Raw genomic sequence first — 21,581 nt, forward strand, 5'->3', positions numbered from 1 at the left:
AAGCTTTTTATTAGGGTGTCTGACGAGACGTTGAGTCTTGCTCCTACGTATCCCCATGTACGATGGGGAGCTCAAGACTACGTAGTTCTTGATAGAATTTTTTTATTGGTTGGTCGATTTTAACGAAGGATGCCTAGTCGCATTCGAGCGAAAAATATTGCTTGTTACCCAAAACATGTAGAAGTGAATATTGGTATCACGCCAGAATGGACAACATAACTTGAAATCTAACAGAGTTATGTTCTTGTCGCATTCGAGCAAAAAATGTTCCAACTTCTTGCGCATGGTAGGAAAAAATGTTGTTTGCATCACCTTGGTATGGACGCAACATCTTTTGTTTGTGAAAAGATTTTGACATCACACTAAGGTGAAAATAAAGTTTGATTGCTTGAGTATGTTTTAGATGGTTGACGAGTCGAACTAGAGGCTAATTACAACCATCATCCAAATATTTGGGGATTAAGAGGGACACGTACGTCTAACTATATCCTTTTCCGTCCAAGTTATTAATGAATTTTGTGTGGCGAATTAAGTCATGATTCTTTAAGTACGACCATCATACTCGGGACCAAGGAGAAAAGTTACGTCTAATTAATCTTTTTCGTCCACGAAAGAAACATACTAGATTCAGTTATTTAATGTATTTTGAAACAGAAGACGGGTATTCAAACGGTAGGCTAAGTACGATCATCATCCAAATACTCAGAGATTAAGAGGAAAAAATATGTCCAACTAAATCCTTTTTCATCCGATTATTTATTACGAAAAAGTTTTCGAAGCGATTAACTTTGAAAAGGGCTTAATGAGATCAAGTGTTTGATTTATGCGTTGATTTGGAATCGATCGAAAAGTGATGAATTTTTTGAAAAGCCATTTGATTTTGGATCAAGTTTTTTTTTTAAATTTGAAATATTAGTTTTATTTACCAAATATTTACTTAATCAAATAGAATTAATTAATAAAATAAATAAAATAGTAAAAGAAAATAAATAAAAGAGGGAATGTGTGCAATGTATATGAGGGGTGCAATGTATAGGAGGGATGATGAGAGCAAAAAGAGAGGAAAATAATATGGGTCAAGCCCAATAAAAGTAAACCAAACAAAAACAAAAACTGTAGTGAACAAACAAGGGGGAGGATCCAAAAGTAGTAGGCCCATGGGCATGATCACTATTGATCTATCAAATTCACATCTAGGATTTAAGACCCTCATTACTAAGAGCACAACCAAGGAATGATCCATAATGGCTCTAGGAATTATATATGAGTTCCCATGATCTCTACATGTTATTTTGATCAAGATTTCTTCAAGAGTTTGGAGTTGGTTTACCTTGGAAACCCTAATTCATCTAGGTATCTTGAGTAACTTCTTCAACAAGCTTCTTCATCAATTGATCAAATTTCTCAAGGGGAACTTCAAATTTCATCATCTTATGCATATATGATCTACCATGATCCTAAAAAGTCAAGAGAATTGCAAGTTAGCAAGTTGGTTGATGGTGGTTGGCCAGATGAATTCATCTGATCAAAACTGGGTCCCCCTAGACCCTATCTTCTACAATTTTTATCATATGAAAATGATTACAAGATAAATGTTACTCTAAATGATATTACAAACAACTTTCATGTTGAAGTCTAGAGCTAATTTTGCTTGGAAAGTCATTTTCTATGTTAAAACATTATAGGTCATTTTGTCTAAACCCTAATTTAAAAGTCAACTTCTCAAGGCCATAACTTGCTCAATTTTTATGAGATGAAATATTTCCAAGTTTCACAATAAAATTCAAGGTTTCTACTACAACTTTTATGTTTGGAGTAAGAACTAATTCAACTTTTATGAGCATGTGATATGAGGATACATTATAGGTCATTTTGGACCAATACCATTGAACAAGTGGTTTTTCTCAGCTTCAAAAATGCATAACTCACTCATCCCAATTCCAAATGATGTCAAATTTGTGACCATTTTTAAGGTTTTTGAAAGAGCTACAACTTTGATGAAGACATGTTTCTCATTTGGAGCTCACATAAAAAGTTAGGCAAGGTGGAATAATTGAACATGTGGCTTGACACTTAGAAAATATTTTTACATGTTGAAATTTCCAAACTTCCACCTAAAAAATTCACCATGATACAAGTTTCAAATGGAAAAGTGTTCAACATAAGAGTTGTTCCTCTTGATCCAAGCTTTCAAAAGAGTCCTAATTCATTCATTTTGGACAAAGTTTGAGGGGTCTGTGCATGGCTTAAACAGGGTTGTATCAGTTGGCAAGAATCATGCTTCAAACATTCAAATATATTTGCCTTGCAATCCAAGCTTCATTCAGACCTCATTTCAGTTGATTATGGACCTAGTAGAGTTGCTTCATGGGCCTGCACACGCCCATGCTAGCATGTACATTGCATTGCCAATTTTGGAAGTATTTTCAAGTGTGCAAATAACACTCATCTTTTTCTATAAATAGAGGTCCAATGCTTCAGTTTGAAGGACCTTGCGCGCCAACTTTGCCTCCAAGCATTGAAAGCCTCACCATTAAAAGGAAAACCTGATAAATTTCAATTGAAATTTGAGTTTGAATCTCACTGTTTGGAGATTCAAAAACTCCAGGATCCAAAGCTTTGCATCACTCTTAATCCACTTCCACAAGCTCCATAAGCAAGATCAAGCAAGAATTGAAGCAAGAAAGATTCATTTCTGCACAACATTGAAGGTATTTTTCCAGTTTTTTCTTCTCTTCGATTCTCTCTCAATTCTCATCAATTCTCTTGGATCCTTGGTTGTCTGAAGTCCTACAAAGTAGGCAAGAAGATTGAGTTGTTTTGAGGTCAAATCGAAGCAACTCAATTGACACACCTCAAAATTCAACTCCACGTATCTCTCTATATATTTGGAGTTAGGTTAAATTGAGGTGATATTTGTGATCTACGCCATTTTTTTCTTTAAGATCATGTCCTTCTTTTTCATTTATGATATGGTGATGAATGAAGCAGTCCGGCCAGGGTCATTGGAGAAGATGAACGACCTTTGGCTCCGACAATGAGCTGGAAGTGTTCAGAGCCATTGATTTGATTTAAAACGTTTTAATCTGAAGCGCTCATTGTGATTACCCAATGTGTGGAATGTTGACTAGCGTGCACCATGGAACGCGCACTCTCCACCACTTGATCTGCCACCTCAATTAATGAGGGAGATCAAGTGGTCCACGTTTTTTTGATTATCTGATTTTTATTTTTATTCCTTTGTTTTTCATTAATTCATATTAATTTTAATATTGATCCAAAAAATATGAGAGTTTCACCAATTTTTTAAAAATAAAATCCTCTTTCATTTTATGAATTAAAATTATTTTTTGGATCATTATTAATATTTTTCATGATTTAATTGATTTTGTGAATATTTTTAATTGTTTAAAAATACTTTTAAGTTTCCAAAAAATTCTGAAACTTTTTCTCCAAGGTCCTTTGACCTTGTTTGACCTATGATAAATCTCATGGTCATTTCTTTGGTGTTTTGATGAGGTTTTAGGAAATTGACCAACCATATTTAATTTAATGCATTATTTTTAATATTTTTTAATTGATTAATTGCCAAATTAATTGTGTAGAGTCATTTTAATTGATTTTGTGAGTTTAACTTATTGTTGGGCCTTGGTCAAGGTTGATTTGACTTTGTTAGGTTAAGATCATTGGGTTTAGGGGATTGATGGAATGTACATTCCATCTCCCAAAATGAATGAATGATCTTAACTTGGTAAAAGTCTTCCTTTGTCCAATTTGTGTTTGATTCATTCTCCCTCCCTCTTCATCTCGTTCCCCTTCTTTATGCATTCATGTCATGGACCTATGATATCTTAATATCCTAAGGCTAGTTGATTGCAAAATCAACATAAGTATGGATGAGATTAAGCCCCCCACTTTGCATATTATTTTTGTGTGTGGTATGTTTCATGAGCATAGTTCATCATACTATGTCTCTAACATGCATTAATATAAAAATTCTATTGCCCAGCCTCAAATAGTTGTGACTTCTACATAAGTCCAATTACGATTGCTTAACATAGAGCTAAATTTTGACACAAAAGGCATAGCATTCTAGTTAGTGAGATTGTAAGTCTCCCCTCTTTCATGGTATTGTGTGGAAACTTGGTATTTTTTCCTTCCTTTGGAAGATGTCTTGGTTCAAGGATCCATGCTTGTGATAAGCGGGTTGAGTGTTCTCCAAAGAATGACTTAAACAAAAAAAAGCAAAGCAAAAGCAATACTAACTTCTAACTCATTAACAACTAACATTTAATTTCAAGTCATTTATTTTTAATGCAATTTAATTTTCGAGCTTGATTCATTTGCCATTATTCATACCATTCAAATTGTTTATGTTAATGTCATTTTCACTTTGTCCACTTGGACAATATTTTGTGATATATTTTATTTGTGTATATTGTGTTTGTTTGTTTGGTCTTTGACCATTAATGTACATAACAAGAACAAAAACCCTAAAAAATATCTTGTGTGGACTGTTGGTTTTGAGACAATTGGACTTAGAATTTAAGCAACACTCCTTATGCAAAGGACTTGGCCAATGCAACTTTCATGTAACCAAGTGCTTGAAATTTGAAACTCCATCTGATACATCATTGAAGATCCATCTGAGTTCATCTGCAACATGATCATGGTGAAGCTGTTATATTGAACCTGTGATTTGTGCCATCTTGAAATTCATCTGCTACATGGGAAAATTTGAAGAAGATCATGAAGTTGCTAAGCTTGGATGTGGCTATCTTTATTTGATGCCTTGCTCTTCGAGTTGATATTTTGTGCATTGTTTGTTGCTTGATTCTAAAGTCCAAGGGAAATTTAGGTTTCTGTATGACATTCTTATCTATTGGATTGCATCCCATTGGTCAGATCTTTTCAACTCTAAACTTTTAAATTTGTGCTTAGGATTAATCTCTTCATCTCCTCCCTACTTCTTTAATTTCAAAATCTCTCCCTCCTTTTAAAATCTTCTTTGCTTGTGTTTGTTGATTTCTAAACTTTGACCATTTTTGCAAACTAGAAACTTTAGGCTTATGCCATTGCATTTTCAAACTCATTTTCTCATTCAAAGTTGTAAGTGAACTTAACTATACTTGACTTAAAGTTTCAAAAGCCAAAAAGAGCTAACACTCATTCAAACCATTTTTAGACCTTTGTGCCTTTCAAACTTAATTTTTTTGTTAAAATCAATGCACTCACTTTGAAATTGATACCACGAACTACGAGGTTTTGATCCCTCATTTTTATGTTGGTACATAGACACAAGCCCGAAGGTCTTGTCAAACACAAAAATATAATTAATGAATTCTTTTCTCATCTCTCCATTATATTTGTTTGCAAACATCATTTGTACAAAAACACATATGCACACAAAAAAGGGCTCCCTAGGAGTACCTAGGACACTTTGGGTGCTAACACCTTCCCTATGTGTAACCAACCCCCTTATCTGTAATCTCTGGCATTTTATTAGTTTTGATTTGAAAACTTCTTATTCTTGGATTTTGTTCGTACTTTTCCCTTTTCCCTTGGAAACAATAAAAGCGTGGTGGCGACTCTTGTTTAATTGATGTTTAGCTTATCCATAGCTTGATGATCATGAATTTACCGCTACAGGGTTGCGGACTTCTTCTGACATGAGGCCTCATCTGCCTCCCAACTGACACTACATTGGTCTCGCCTTCCTTCTTCCTAGCGAAACTGTTACCATACTTCTTGCTTGAAGATACCTCTTCCTTAGATAATCGTCCCTCACGGACACCTTCTTCAAATCTCATCCCCATATTTACCATTTCGGTAAAATCACTAGGGGCACTAGCAATCATTCGTTCGTAATAAAATGAACTTAAGGTCTTAAGGAAAATCTTGGTCATCTCCTTTTCTTCCAACGAAGGGTTGATCTGAGCAGCAAGCTCCCTTCATCTTTGGGCGTACTCTTTGAATGTCTCGTTGTCCTTCTGAGACATCGACCTCAACTGGTCCCTACCTGGCGCCATATCCATATTGTATTTGTACTGCTTCACGAAAGCCTCACCCAAATCATTGAACGTACAAACACTCACATTATCCAGACCCATGTACCACCTCATAGCGACACTAGTCAGACTATCTTGAAAGTAATGAATCAGTAATCGATCATTATCAGTTTGTGTTGACATTTTCCTAGCATACATGACAAGATAACTAAGTGGACAGGTGTTTCCCTTATACTTTTCAAAGTCAGGGACTTTGAACTTCATCAGGATCTTGACGTTGGGCACCAAGTAAAGCTCCACAACACTCTTACCAAACAAATCTTTTCCCCTCAAGGTCTTTAACTCCTTTCGCAGCTCAAGGAATTGGTCTTTCATCTCGTCCATCTTTTCATAAACATCCGGACCCTCAGACGGCTCAGAATGGTAGATGGAGCCCTCAACACGAGGCAACGTGTGAACAATTGGAGGCAGAACAAACATGACCGGGCTAGATGCCAATATGGAAGCAAAAGTAGGTGCAAATCCTTCGGGCACAAAGTCCGGCGACATTCCCCACGGGAATCCAGCAGACATAGCAGGCGCAAACTGAGTGGCAGGCACAGTTGAAGTAGAAATCTCTGAAATGACAGTCCTCTGAGGAGGAGGAGTTACAGGCGTTGGAGACGACTGACTCTGAGCAGCTAAAACAGACTCCATCATGGCAGTCAAGCGGGCGATCTCGTCCTTCAACTCTGGTTCTCTTGTTCCAAGTGTTCCATGATTCTCGGATGATTGGCGCGAATATTGTATCGATGAGTCAGCTTGGCTGAAGCACAAAAGAATAACCAATAAGACATCTGGAGGAAGAAAAACCTGTTATGCAAATGATGCATGAAATGCAATGCTTTGATTATTTTTATTTTCAAGGAACACACTATTTTATTTGCAAATATATAATTGTAACAATTTGATTAACCCTAAAAAATCACTTTTATTTATATAATTTGGGAAGGATTACACTGAGTACATTTTCAGAAACCAAAAATACAAAATACAAGAGAAAAGGAAACTAATCATCCTAAGGATCCCCTAACAACAATGTCAGATGATCTGGCTGCAGGCGCGTACTTCCTTGATGCGTCGAATTTCGGACTCAAAAGAAGTCTTCATCTGAGCCTTCTTGAGGATAAGCTGATCTATAATATTCTTCCAAGAAACGGAAGGCTGAGGCATACTAGAGGAAGATGGACCCTATGGTTCTCTCTGTCTCTTCATTGCTCAGTATTCTAGAAGCTCAATAAGTGCATCTTTGTCCTTAGACTCAAACTGCAACCCCTCATGCTTTCTGCTCAAAGCATGGAACCGCTCTTCCCACATATCCTTCTCTTGCTTCATCTTGGCGAGTGCGTCTTCCAACTCCTCTACACTTGGTTAGGGAGAGTTGTGGCTCAACCACAACCATAGACATAGGTCTTTCACAAGCATACGTCATCTTCAATTCTAAAGCTCTCTTCTTCACCCAAGAAGTGTAAGCTTCCAAAGCTACACAGTTGCATGGATCAAGCTCGGATCTTCCTTTCCTATGCATATTATGCCAAGCATGCACTACCTTCTGCTTCAAATGTTGGGAATCTTTACCTTCTGGATAGAAAAGACCTTCTAACTGAGTGTTATTAGGTCTGTCTCTCAAGGGGAACCCAAGTTGACGACGAGCCAAAGCAGGGTTGTAATTGATTCCTCCTTGTGTACCAATGAGAGGCACATTATAGAATTCACCACAACAATCAATAATCTCCAAGCTACCCAATGAAGAATCATACCAAACTATATCATCATTAATGAGAGACATAAGTCTCTGAGACCATCTTAGACATTGTTTGTTCTCCACAAAAGCAGGCGTCTGAGGCAAGTGCGAAATAAACCACTTGTACAGAAGAGGAACACAATATACAATAGTTTCACAACCTTTAGAATTCCTTAAATGCAAAGATAAATACATATCACCCAACAAAGTAGGCACAAGATTTCCAATCAAGAAGATTCTAATGGCGTTAACATCAACAAAACCATAAATGTTAGGGAACAAAGCCAACCCATAGATGAGCAACACAAAGATAGCTTCAAAAGTATCCATACTACCGGCTTAAGCAAAGGCAGTAGCTTCCCTAATGAGGAACTCAGAAGTCAATCCAAACATTCCTCATTTCTTCACCCAATGAGCCTCAATCTCAGACTTCTTCATATGAAGAGCTTCAGCTATAATATGAGATCTGGGAATCTCCTCCAATCCACTAAAAGGCACCTTGTCAGAAATAGGTATTCCCAAGAGATGGGCATACTCCTCCAACGTAGGCACGAGCTTATAATCGGGAAAAGTGAAACAATGGTAGAGAGGGTCATAAAACTGAACCAACACACTCAAGATTCCTTCAACTACATCAGCAGACAAAACAAATAGAAGCTTCCCATGACGTTGTTTGAAGTCCAAGGGATCTAATACAAAAGATGATAACTTCCTTAGCTCTTTCAAATCCGGACATCTAAAACTGTACTTCTTAGTGTTCCTTCGTCCATAATCCATGGTCTGAAAATATTTGCAAATAAAACCTCAGTTCCTTGAAGTTATTTTTCGTGTGATGAATGTCATGATGCGCATGAATGCAACAATCACAAGTAAAGGATCACACACAAGGCAACTAAACAAAGGTCAAGGGATGAATCAAATCATTGTCAAGATCAATCATCCATTTTGGTGGATTATGGTTTTCACCTTATCAACACCCAAGTTCCATTGGTATTGACAAGACTTGATTGGATCGACCAAGAATCATGGGTTTGTTGTGAGTCACGAGCATGGAGTCAGGTTAAGAACCATCCCAAAGGAGTGTACTAAGGATAAAACCTGTAGATCATGTTCTAAAAAGTTCCCAGAGTCTTAATTTCATCTATCGAATATTACAGGTTAGGATGACTGACTCATCAACCCATAATATTCTCAAGAGAAACTCGTCTGAGTGTAGCATCGCGTAACAACTATTATCAAGTCTACACTTGAACAGTCTCCGCACTACGTCCTAAATAGGCCAAGTTGGGTTAAATGTTCTACGGTCCTCAGCTTCTCGGACCCCAAATCAGAGAGAGTAATGCCTAACTACAAATAACTTGTGTGACATCAATATCTCCAAAAGGGTATCCACTGAGTAGATGGGTCTCAAGCCAACTTGTTAAGGACTACTCCACACAAGTCAAACATGACTATAGCATCCTCATATCTTAAGTGCACTAAAGTTCGGGTTAGAACTTATCTCACCACTCAGAGATCACCAAGCACAACAAGCAGATTATATCATACAAACAAATATACAAACATCAAATACACAATTATATACACACAAAAAAGTAGGCTAAACCCACAGAGGACTACTCCCTAGCAGATTCGCCACTTAATTTCTGTAGCGGTAAATTCATGACCATTAAGCTATGGATAAACTTAACATCAATAAAACCAGAGTCGCCGCCACGCTTTTATTGTTTCCAAGGGAAAAGGGAAAAGTACGAACAAAACCCAAAGATAATAAGTTTTCAAATCAAAACTAGTAAAATGTCAGAGATTACAGGTAAGAGGGTTGGTTACACAGAGGGAAAGTGTTAGCACCCAAAGTGTCATAGGTACTCCTAGGGAGCCCTTTTTTGTGTGTACATGTGTTTTGGTATGAAAAGATGTTTGCAATAAATATAGTATGGGGATGAGAAAAGAATTCAATAATTATACTTTTGTGTTTGACAAGACCTTCAGACTTGTGCCTACGTACCAACATAAAAATCAGGGATCAAAACCTCGTAGTTCATGGTAACAATTCCAAAGTGAGTGAGTTGCTTTTGACAAAATTTTAAGTTTAAAAGAGGCACCAAAGGCCTAAAAGAGTTTGAATGGGTGTTAGTTCTTTTTGTCTTTTGAAATTTTAAGTCAATATGGTTAGATTCATTTACAATTTTGATTAAGAAAAAGAGTTTAAAAATGCAATGGCATAAGGCCAAAGTTTATAATTTGCAATAAAGAGTCTAAGTTTAGAAATCACAAGAAAAGAGGATTTTAAAAGAGGGGATAGATTTTAAATTTAAGAAGTGGGAAGAGATGAAGAGACTAATCCTAAGCAAAAATTTAAAAGTTAAGAGTTGAAAAGATCAGACCAATGGGATGCAATCCAATAGACAAGAATGTCATATAGAAACCCAATTTTCCCTTTGACTTTAGAATCAAGCAATAAAAATACACACATAGCAAGATGAAGAGCAAGACATCAAATAAAGATAGCCACATCCAAGCAAGCAACTCCATAGTCTTCTTCATAATCTCCCATGCATCAAATGACATACTCCTTGAATGGCTCAGAATAAGGCATTAGACACAAGTTCAAAGTAACAACTTCATCAAGACCATGTAGCAGATGAACTCAAATGGATCTCAACACTTGGATCAGATGGAAATTCAATTCACAAGCACTTGGTTTCAGAAAAGTTGGCATTGGCCAAATCCTTTTGCATAGGGAATGTTGCCTAATTCTAAGTCCAAGTCTCAGATCAAATCCAACAATCCACACAAATCCTTTTTAGAGCTTTTTGTTGTTACTATATACATTAAGGCTAAAAGACCACAAATACAAACAAAATACACAAACAAGTATATACAATCATAATATATGGCTCAAATGAGCAAAGTGAAAATGACATTAAGATAAACAAGTTAAATGGTATGAATAATGGCAAATAATAAAAGACTTGAATTTAAAGTGTATAAAAGTAAATGGCTTGAAATTAAAAGTTAGTTGATTAGAAGTTAGTATTGTTTTTTCTTTTCAATTGTTTAAGTCATTCTTTGGAGAACACTCAACCCTCTATTCACAAGCATGAATCCTTGAACCAAGACATCTTCCAAAGGAAGGAAAAAATGCCAAGTTTCCATACAATACCATGAAAGGGGGGAGACTTACAATCTCACTTACTAGAATGCTATGCTTTTGGGTCAAAATTTAGCGCTATGTTAAGCAATCGTAATTGGACTTATGTAGAAGTCATAACTATCTGAGGCAGGGCAATAGAAATTTTAGTGTTAATGCATATTAGAGATTGGTATAGTGAACCATACTCCTAAAACATACCATACTTAAAAGAAAATGGCAAAAGGGTGGACCTAATCTCATCCATACTTGTATTGGTTTATGAACCAATTAGCCTTAGGAAATAGAGATATCATAGGTCAATGAAGTGGATGGGATAGAAGGGGATTGAAGATGAATAAGGAAGGGAAATGAGACAAACACAAATTGGTCATGGGAGGACTTTTATCAAATTAAAATTATTCATTCATTTTGGGAGATGAAATGTATATTTCATCAACCCTCTAAATCCAATGATTTTAATCCAACAAAGTCAAATCAACCTTGACCAAGACCCAAATAACATAGTCAAACTCAACAAGTCAATAGAAATAGCTCAACACAATTTATTCACAATCAAACAATAAAAAAACAATTAAAAATGCATTAAATTAAATTATGGTTGATCAAAAACCTAAAACCTCTTCAAAACACCAAATAAATGGCCAAGAGATTTATCATAGGTCAAACAAGGTCAAAGGACACTGGAGATTTTTTTTAATTATTTTTGGAAACTTAAAAGTATTTTTAAACAAATAAATATATGCACAAAAACAATTAAATCATAAAAAATATTAATATTGACCCAAAAAATAATTTTAACTCAGAAAATGAAAGAAAAAAATATTTGATTTTTTTGGGTGAAAGTCCCATATTTTTTGGATCAATATTGAAATTAATATGAATTAATGAAAATAAGGCAATTAAAATAAAAATAAAAAATTACAAAAAACGTGGACCACTTGATCTCCCTCATTAATTGAGGTGGCAGATCAAGTGGATCAGAGTGTGCTGTGCATGTGTTCCCTAGTGAAATGTCCCACACGCGTGGTAATCACTTTGGACGCTCAGGATTAAAACAATTTAAATGGATCATGTGGTTCAGAAGGATGCCAACACATCGCCGGAGCCAGAGCTTTGGTCTTCTTCTCCGGTGGACCTCACTAGACTGGTCCACCCTCAACCATCACCAAAATGAAAAAGGAGGACATGAATTTAAATAAAAAATGCTCAGAAGCTCGAATCTATCCTCAATTTTGTCTAACTCCAAGTATATAGAAAGATACAAGGGAGTTGAACTTTGAGGATCATGATCTGAGTTGCTTCGATTTGACCTTTAAGCAATTCAGTCTTGTTGCCTACATTGGTAGGACTTCAAACAACCAAAAATCAACAAGAATAATGGAGAATTGAGTGAGAATCGAATAGATGAAAAATTCTGAAAATCACCTTCAATGTAGCTTCAGATTGGCACGATCTTGCTCTCAATTATGCTTGGCCTTGCTTCAGATGCTTAATGGAGTGGAAATGGATTAAAGAGAAGCAATGACTCTTGGAGTTTCAATCTCAAAAACAATGAGAGATTCAAACTCGATTTTCAAAGAAAATCCTCAAGCTTATCCTTTGAATGTGAGGGTTTAGGGTTGCTGATTCAAAGCTTGCACGCAAGCCTTTAGTTCTGAGCAAGAGGACTTCTATTTATAGCCCAGGAGATTGATAATTGCACCCTTCCATTTTTGACCAAAGTTGGAAATCTTACTTGCATGCTTGCATGGGCGTGTGATAGGCCCATAAAATGATGCACTTAGGTCCAAAATTATGTGTAAGCAATGCTGAAATCATGTGGAAGGGCCATGCAATCGTGTATGAAAAGTGGAACTTCATATTATCCAAATGGTCCTTCAACTTTAAGCCATGTGCAAGTCATTCATACTCTGACCAAATGAGATGAATTTGGACTTTTTGGAAAGGTTAAGTCAAGAGGAACAACTTTCATATTGAAATTTTTTTCATTTGAATCTTGGATCATGATGAATTTTGAGGTGGAAGTTTGGAAAATCAAACATGTTACAAAAAATTCTAAGTATCAAACCTATGTTCACTTCTTCCACCTTGAGTAACTTTTTCTGTAGACTTCAAATGAGAAATGTTCCTTCATAAAAGTTGTAGCTATTCCAAATCCTTTCAATTTTGTCACCAATTTGACCTGATTTGGATTTAGAATGAAGGAGTTATGCATTTTATAAGTTGAGGAAAATCACTTGTTCAATTGTATTGGCCCAAAATGACCTATAATGTTTCCCTTTATTATATGTATTTTAAAGTTGAATTTGCACTTCCTCCAAACATAAAAGTTGAATTAGACATCTTGAATTTGATCATGCAACTTCAATGGCTTTCATATCATAAACATTGAGCAAGTTATGGGCTTGGGAAGTTGACCTCCAAATTAGGGTTTAGACAAAATGACATATAATCTTTCACCATAAAAAATTACTTTCCAAGCAAAACTAGATCTTGAACTCAACATCAAAGTTGTTTGGAATGTCATTTAGAGTAACTTTTCTCTTGGAATCATTTTAATATGACTAAAAGTGTAGGAGATAGGGTCTAGGGAACCCTAGTTTTGACCAGTTGAATTCCTCCGGCCAACCACCATGAACCAACTTGCTAGCTTGACATTATCTTGACTTTTAGGACCATGGAGGATAATATATGCATAAGATGAAGAAGTGTGAAGTATCCCTTGAAATATTTGACCAAGTGGTGAAGAAACTTGTTGAAGAAGTCACATAAGACACCCAGATGAATTAGGGTTTCCAAGGCAAACCAACTCCAAACTCTTGATGATTTCTTGATCAAAATAACATGTGAAGATCATGGGGATCCATATATGATACTTAGAGCCATATTAAACCACTTATTGATTGAGCTCCTTGCAATAAGGGTCTTAAACCCTATATATGAGCGTGATAGATCAAAGGTGAGCATGTGCACTACCTACAAGAAGAGTTACACTATACAATGACATATTTTTGGTATTTTGGTTAGTAAAAAAAGAAAAAGTGAAGTATGATACAATCAAATGTGCTTAGTGATCTCTCCCAATGCAAACCCAATGAATGAGGGGTAAGGAGGATACCAAGGTGTGATCCCAATGTTAATGCATATGATGAGAATAACATGAGGGATCTTATGGTCAAAATTGGGGTCTTACAAAACTTCAATCCTTTCATTCCTTGCATGTTCTTGATAGATCATCCTCAGGTGTCCGATCATATCGAACGCTGTCATGTTCTCATGTTGCTTTTGCAATTCCGAGTTCATGGTAGCTAGCATGAGGCAAGCATCTTCATTGACATCATCGACATGCTTCTTATAAGCATCTCTTTCTGCCTTAGGTGCAGAACTAAAAGGTTCCTCTTTAGGAACAGGTTCCTCCAAGACATGCAACTTTTTATCATGTTTGAGGACAATCCTCAGATTTCGGTGCCAATCTAGAAAGTTTGTTCCAGACAATTTTTCCTTATTAATGATTGATCGTAAAATGTTGTTAGAGGTGTTTGTTGTCATGGTAATCTACATGAAAAATATAAAAATATAAGTATCATTAAAATAACATATTTAATTAGGCCTTTAATTAAATATGCTCCCACTATTTTACTCAAAATAAATGACCCTCACCATTTGATTCAGAAAATCCCGTTGGAAGATTTTCTAGTGGGTCGAGATCTACATTTCACTTTATTTTAATTCCGCGTAGGCGGATTACACAAACTAGGTTATTTGGGTAGGAACTCCTTCCAATTGAATCTAATACAACTCTCGAATATTTTAGTTGGGTGACTAACTCCTTATTTCAATCCATCATATGGATCATTTCCAACTCTTGCTTCTAAATGTATATAATCTTATTATAATTTCTTTAGTTAAGTTTCATCCAGTATTTTAGCAATTGGATATTACAATTATCCCATCGCACCTTACTAATATAGAACATGCACCTTGCGTAGGCGAAACCTACATTATTCGATATTAGTCTTGATGAGTGCTAAAGCTTGGAAAGCATAAACTTAATATTTAATTTGAGCAAAGTTATAATTATTTTGAACTCACCGGCTTATTTATCATATATATCGTCTCTCACATGCATCAACATACATTCACATGCATCAACATACATACAAAATGAAACAGTTATGGCCTCTAACACAATTGTTCTTCCAAGCCAATGAGAGAACCTAAGCTAACCTAATAACGATCTAAACTTCTCCAAGCAAGATCTTTAAGGTTGTCCTCCTTTGATATTGTATTCTTCTCTTTCTTAATAACATTACATTAGATAAAAGAAACTTGTTTTACATACAAAGGAGTGAGATGAGAAAATAAGTTACATTAAGATATTAAAAGAGAGGCACGACATGCAAGCCGTATTTTAAAATCCCAAAAAATAAAATAAAGGAAAACTAAGGCCATAATTGATCACCACAACACAATAATAATAAACACATAATTATTATTATTAATTTAAATTCTGTTAATTAAATAAACCAAGTTAAATTTCGGCAATTCATGAGACTACACAGAGTTAGCCGGGGATTCCGCTGCCCGTTCAGCTGACGGGGGTCAAGGGGGCAGCGCCCTCTGCGAGGTTGTATGGGCAGCACCCCAACCCAAAATTTTAATGAACAATTCATTTGAAACTGACACTGTTTTTCGCATCAACACTTGATACTTTAAAGCATAACTCTTGTGCAGTCACAACCCTAATCTCATAACTCTTTGACAACACAACCCTTGTACCGTCATGATCCCTAATGCAATAATTTCATACTGTCAAATATACTTCGATTGATAATTCAGTATGATTGATTAACACGTCATTGCTTCACCATACTAATGTCGGATTTTGAAGAAAATGACCATTGATCGCACAAAGGAAAACAACATTAGGTGTTTGAATGAATGAAATAGAAACAGTATATCATATATACCATATTTTGCATCATAATTACTTATATCATATATATAAATTGATCGATCTCATTTGTGTAACCTATGGACGATCGATGTATTGCTGCTTCACCATACTAACTTCGGATTCTGAAGCATAATCAACATCAATCATCCAAATCGTACACACATGATGCCAAATTTAATTACTCCTTTATTATTTAATTCATTCAGTCTTCTAATCGTATTAATACATAAAATATAGAAAATAAATAGCTATCAGATGCATTGTTTTGTAAGTGGCTCTGATACCACTGAAGGAAAATTGCAATCCAAAACACAACGGAAATTAAAAAGTTCTCCTTTAGTGATCCTTACGAATGGACATGATCAGTGATAGAAATTGTTACCTTGTGTGGCGATTGAAACCTTTGATGCAAATCTAAGGAGTGATCACGAACGTTGAATGGTTACAACACCTCTACTCAGTCCACACGAACGGATTCCTTCAGTCTTAGAGGTAGCTGCTACAGATGAAGGCTTTGAGTGTGTGTGTGAGAGAGAGAAACAAAATTTCATCTAATGAAATGCTTTTGCACAAGGGTTCTATTTATAGAAGCACTTGTGTGGACTACGAGCTAAAAATCCCACTTAAGTGTATGTGGCCCATATATTATGATATACCAAAAATCACTTAAGCGTGTGGTACCTTACCATATTTTGTATTCTACTTAAGTGCGCCGTACCTTACGATGTTCTGCAATTCACTTAAGTGCACCGTACCTTACTGTGTTCCTTATTTACTCTATCTCTCATCAATCCGTTCTTTTGTGTGTGACCCAGTAGGTTTTCACGACATTGGCAATTATATTAAATCACATATTTAACATGATAAACAGTGAGCGGTATCTAGCAACACATCATTGCTACCCAAGACACGAAAATGTCATGTGATTTGTCAAATCCCTTTTTTGTGATAATACTTGTGTGTACATATTGAGCCCTTAGACATTTATCCTGTTACGCAGGATGGGAAAATTCCATTTGGGTCACTCATGTCCCTCAACATGATTCGTGAAGTACCCATCAACTATCTTTATGGTCATCCAGTTACGGATAATGTTTGATCAACAATAAAGCACTCGACTCTACATCTAGGGTCCATAGTGGTTTCAGGTCGAAGAGTGGTTGGTATACATCACTATTACCATGAGAATAATTTATGACACTTTGCATAATATTCTATGTAGTATTATCATAGCGGGTCAATCCAGTATAAATATTACTCATAGTATTCTTACCTATATTTAAGACTTGATAACTCCTTATCCATGATCCATGAGATGTGATCATTAGTCTATATACATAATAGTCTTAATACCTTAATGTTATCCCACTTCCCATAAATCTCGACTATGGATACTTTAAGAACATTGTCCTTATGTTTAATTGGATCTCATGATTAAGTCACATTTGATACATTAAACGGACTAGCTATTCTAGGGACTTTATTAAACAAAAATAATATATAAAAAAACATTTTATTATTAATAAATAATTCGATACAAGTACCAAAAGTACTGGCCTCTAGGGATTACACTAACAATCTCTCACTAGCACTAGAGCCAATCAGGCATACCCCTAATGCCCATAGATCTAGTATGGCCATCATGCTTCTGCTGTGCAAGAGGCTTTGTCAGTGGGTCAGCAATATTGTCAAGTGTAGGTACTCTGTATATTTCACATCTCCTCTATCTATTATCACTCGAATGAGGTTATAACGCATGAGTATGTGCTTGGATCGTTGGTGAGATCTAGGCTCCTTAGCTTGTGCGATAGCACCATTGTTATTATAATAGAGATAAATGGGATCCACAATGCTAGGAACTATGCCAAGTTCACTAATGAACTTTTGATCCAACCATCTTCCTTTGTTGCACTTGAGGCAACAATATACTCGGCCTTGATTGTAGAATCAACAACTATATCTTGCTTTGAACTTTTCCAACTCACATCGCCATCATTTAAGTAGAACACATAACCAGATTGCGATCTAAAGTCATCCTTATCTGTCTGGAAGATAGAATCGGTGTATCCTATTACATCAAGATCTTCCTGACCTTCATATATCAAGAATGAGTCCTTAGTCCTTCTCAAATAATTAAGGATATTCTTGACAGCTATCCAATGAGCATCACCAGGATCAGATTGGTACCTACTTATTGCACTTAAAGCATACGAGACATCTGGTCGAGTACATAACATTGCATACATGATAGATCCTATTGCAGATGCATATGGAATCTTATTCATGTGATCCTTTTCTTCCTTAGTTGAAGGGGATTGTGTTTTTGATAGACACATGCCATGTTGCATAGGTATGATTCCTTTCTTGGAATCATGCATATTAAAGTGTCTCAACACTTTGTCTTTGTATGTACTCTGACTTAGGCCAATTTTTTTTTGTGATTTATCTCTATAGATCCTGATTCCTAATATTGATGACACTGAAATTCACCGTATTTTCGACTCCGATTTCACATGCATTTTAGTTGTTTTATTGTTATTTTGTTATGTTATTACTTTCTTTTTCTTTGTTTTCAGGTTTTAGTCTAATCAGAGCCCCAATCGAGAAAAGGAGTGAAAATGAGCTAAAAAGCCTAAAAATCAGCATTTTTCACTTGTGGCTCCCACTGTGGCTGGCGCCATGGGTCCAGCCATGACGTGTCATAGTTCAACTTCTCCTCAACTGCCACATCTCCCACTATCTCCACTTGGGCGCCACAATTTAATCTTATGGCGGGCGCCACAAGAACAAAGAAGTTTCCCTCCCAAATTCAACCTTAGGGGCATCCTTGTCATTTACATTATTTTCCTTGCCTATAAATAGAGACTTGATTTCATATGTTTTATCATCCAAACTTAGATCAAACTTAGTTACAACTAGGCATATATTCAGTATTGTAAAAGTGGTAATCGCTTCACATCGGAGTGTTGCCACAACTGTGTAATCGAGTCTGGAGCACTTTGGAAGGAAGTTAATCCTGCCGCCATTTTCATTTCTGTTTTGCACTTTATTCGACCCTCCGATTGGAGCAGGTTTTATTGCTTTACCTTTGTCTATTTACTTCCCGCACTCGCACTTTACTTTATTTATTTCTCGCACTGCCTTTACTTCGTTTATTTCTCGCACTTGCACTACTTTCATTTATTTCTCGCACTCACACTACTTTTATTTATTTCTCGCACTGTCTTTATTTCGTTTATTTCTCGCACCCGCGCTACTTTGTTTACTTTCCCGCACCACACTACTTTTATTTAAATTCCCGCACTCGCACTACTTTTATTTAAATTAAAATGCACCTTTACTTTACCATGTCTAGCTAAACCTATAAAGGTTAGAATGTAAGGATCGTAATTGAACCGATAATCCGTACAATTGTTCGTAGAAACACTTAAGGGCTATTTTGACTTTCAACTTAAGTTTTCCCGCACTTAATTTCCGTTGGGTAAGATCGAAAACCGTCCAACGTCTTTTTAAACTTAGTTGTTTTTAACTATTTCAAATACAACAAAAGCGCTTTGTTTACTTTATTAGGAGTTTTTAACTTAAAAAGAAAAGTGATTTTAAAACTTTTTCGGACGCGTTTATAAGTTTAGAGTCTGGTTCGTGAGAACCTCTTTTGTTAAGAAATCCAGGTCAAAATACTTTTCAGCTTAGTCAAGATACTATATTTCTTAAAAATAGGTTTACTACTCTAACGCAATGCGCGCCTTTTTATAAGTGACAATAAGAGGGTTTGATTTGGGAGTACAACTCGGTTATGAATACGCGAAAGCGACAATTCCCGTTAAATTGGTTCTTTTCAAAGTAGGAAACACTGCCCATAAGTAATTCTATTAGCAAGTACTTGGATTATTAATTGATTATGTGAATTACATTCGAACCTGTCTTTATTAATTGAATTTTATTTAATACTTTATTTTTCATTGTGCACTCTTAAAACCCCTATTTCAATTACCTTAGATAAACACCGTAACAATAGATAACGATAGATTGACACTTGGTCTCTGTGGATTCGACAATCTTTTATATTACCCTGACGCGTTCGTATACTTAAGAAAAGCACGCATCAAGTTTTTGGCGCCGTTGTCGGGGACCAATTTCGTCAAATTTCGTACCCTGTTGTTATATCGTTTAGACTTAGGTTGTTACATGCCGGTCAATGCGAAGAACTCGCAGCACCAGAAGCTTAGTATACCCTCTGGCGGAACCTGAATGTTAAGCTCGCGCACGTTTATTTTTCCATAGAATTAGGAGAGCTATGGCCGAAGATCAAAACCAAAGACCTCTTAAGGATTTCGTCCAACCATCCAACGAAGAACCTAGTTCTAGTATAGTAAACCCAACCATCCCAGCTAATAATTTCGAACTTAAACCCTCCTTGTTGCAACTAGTGCAACAGAGACAATTTGCAGGTCTCGCTACTGAGAATCCAAACCAACATTTAAAAATCTTTCTCCAATTAGCAGACACTTTTAAAACCAATGGAGCTTCTCCTGAGGCAATCCGTTTAAGATTATTCCCTTTTTCCCTCAGAGATACAACCCTATCATGGTTAGATTCCCTTCCACCCAATTCCATAACAACTTGGGACAACCTTAGAAAAATATTCCTTGCTAGATACTTTCCCCTAAGTAAGACCGCCGTCCTTCGAAACCACATAACCAGATTTACCCAGAACCAAGGAGAATCGATGTTCGAAGCTTGGGAGAGATATAAAGAGCTGTTAAGAGCATGCCCTCATCATGGTTTAGAAAATTGGTTAATCATTTAGACCTTCTTTAATGGACTTCACTATAACACTAAGATGACCATCGACGCTGCCGCAGGCGGTGCACTGATGAACAAACCTTACTCTGAAGCTAGTGCCCTTATTGAAGATATGGCTCAAAACCATCAATCATGGGGAGTCGAACGAGCGATAGTTGAGAAGAAGGAAGCCCAAGGAGGAGTACATGGTTAAGCTCTATAGACATGATGCAAGCTAAAATGGACGCGTTGGCCCTCAAGGTCGAGCATATGTGCATAAACCCGAACACTGCAGGTGCAGTTTCGTCGGATTGTGAGATATGTGGAACCAAAGGACACCAATCTGCAGAATGCAGTCTCTTAAACGAAACCCACTCTAAGCAAGTGAACTACACCCAAGGGAACCCATATTCAAACACCTATAACCCTGGATGGAGGAATCACCCGAACTTCTCCTATAAGAACAAAAACCCTATCCAAAATAATGCACCTCCGAGACAACTAGGTTACCAAGCCCCAACCAACCAAATCAACCTATGCAACCTGTGCCACCAAAGCCGAGCCTTGAGAAAATTATGGAAAATTTTATCACTGCTCAAACCCAACAAAACAAAGAGTTCATGAACCAGAACATTCACGTTAACGAACTGATTACCCAGTTAGGAACCAAGGTTGACCAAATAGTTACTCACACCAAGATGCTTGAAACCCAGATCTCTCAGGTAGCTTTAAACCAAGCCTCCCAGACCACACCTGGAGGACAGTTCCCTGGACAACCTCAACAGAATCCGAAAGGACAAGCCAATGCCATTACCCTACGAAGTGGGACCGCTTATGATAAGCCACCAAACCCAAGATTGAGTGAACCCAAAACTTCTAAGGAATATACCG

At 36.4% G+C, this 21,581-nt stretch overlaps 1 non-coding gene across 1 annotated transcript; it reads right to left on the reverse strand.

The window, feature by feature from the left end:
• Positions 1-20,586: 20,586 nt before the first annotated feature.
• Positions 20,587-20,693, reverse strand: LOC127088880 (small nucleolar RNA R71). The gene has a single exon (XR_007790691.1). It is a non-coding gene; the product is annotated as a small nucleolar RNA R71 (small nucleolar RNA).
• Positions 20,694-21,581: the final 888 nt, after the last annotated feature.

This window comes from Lathyrus oleraceus, chromosome 5 (genome assembly GCF_024323335.1).
Source record: "Lathyrus oleraceus cultivar Zhongwan6 chromosome 5, CAAS_Psat_ZW6_1.0, whole genome shotgun sequence".
Classification (NCBI taxonomy): domain Eukaryota; kingdom Viridiplantae; phylum Streptophyta; class Magnoliopsida; order Fabales; family Fabaceae; genus Lathyrus; species Lathyrus oleraceus.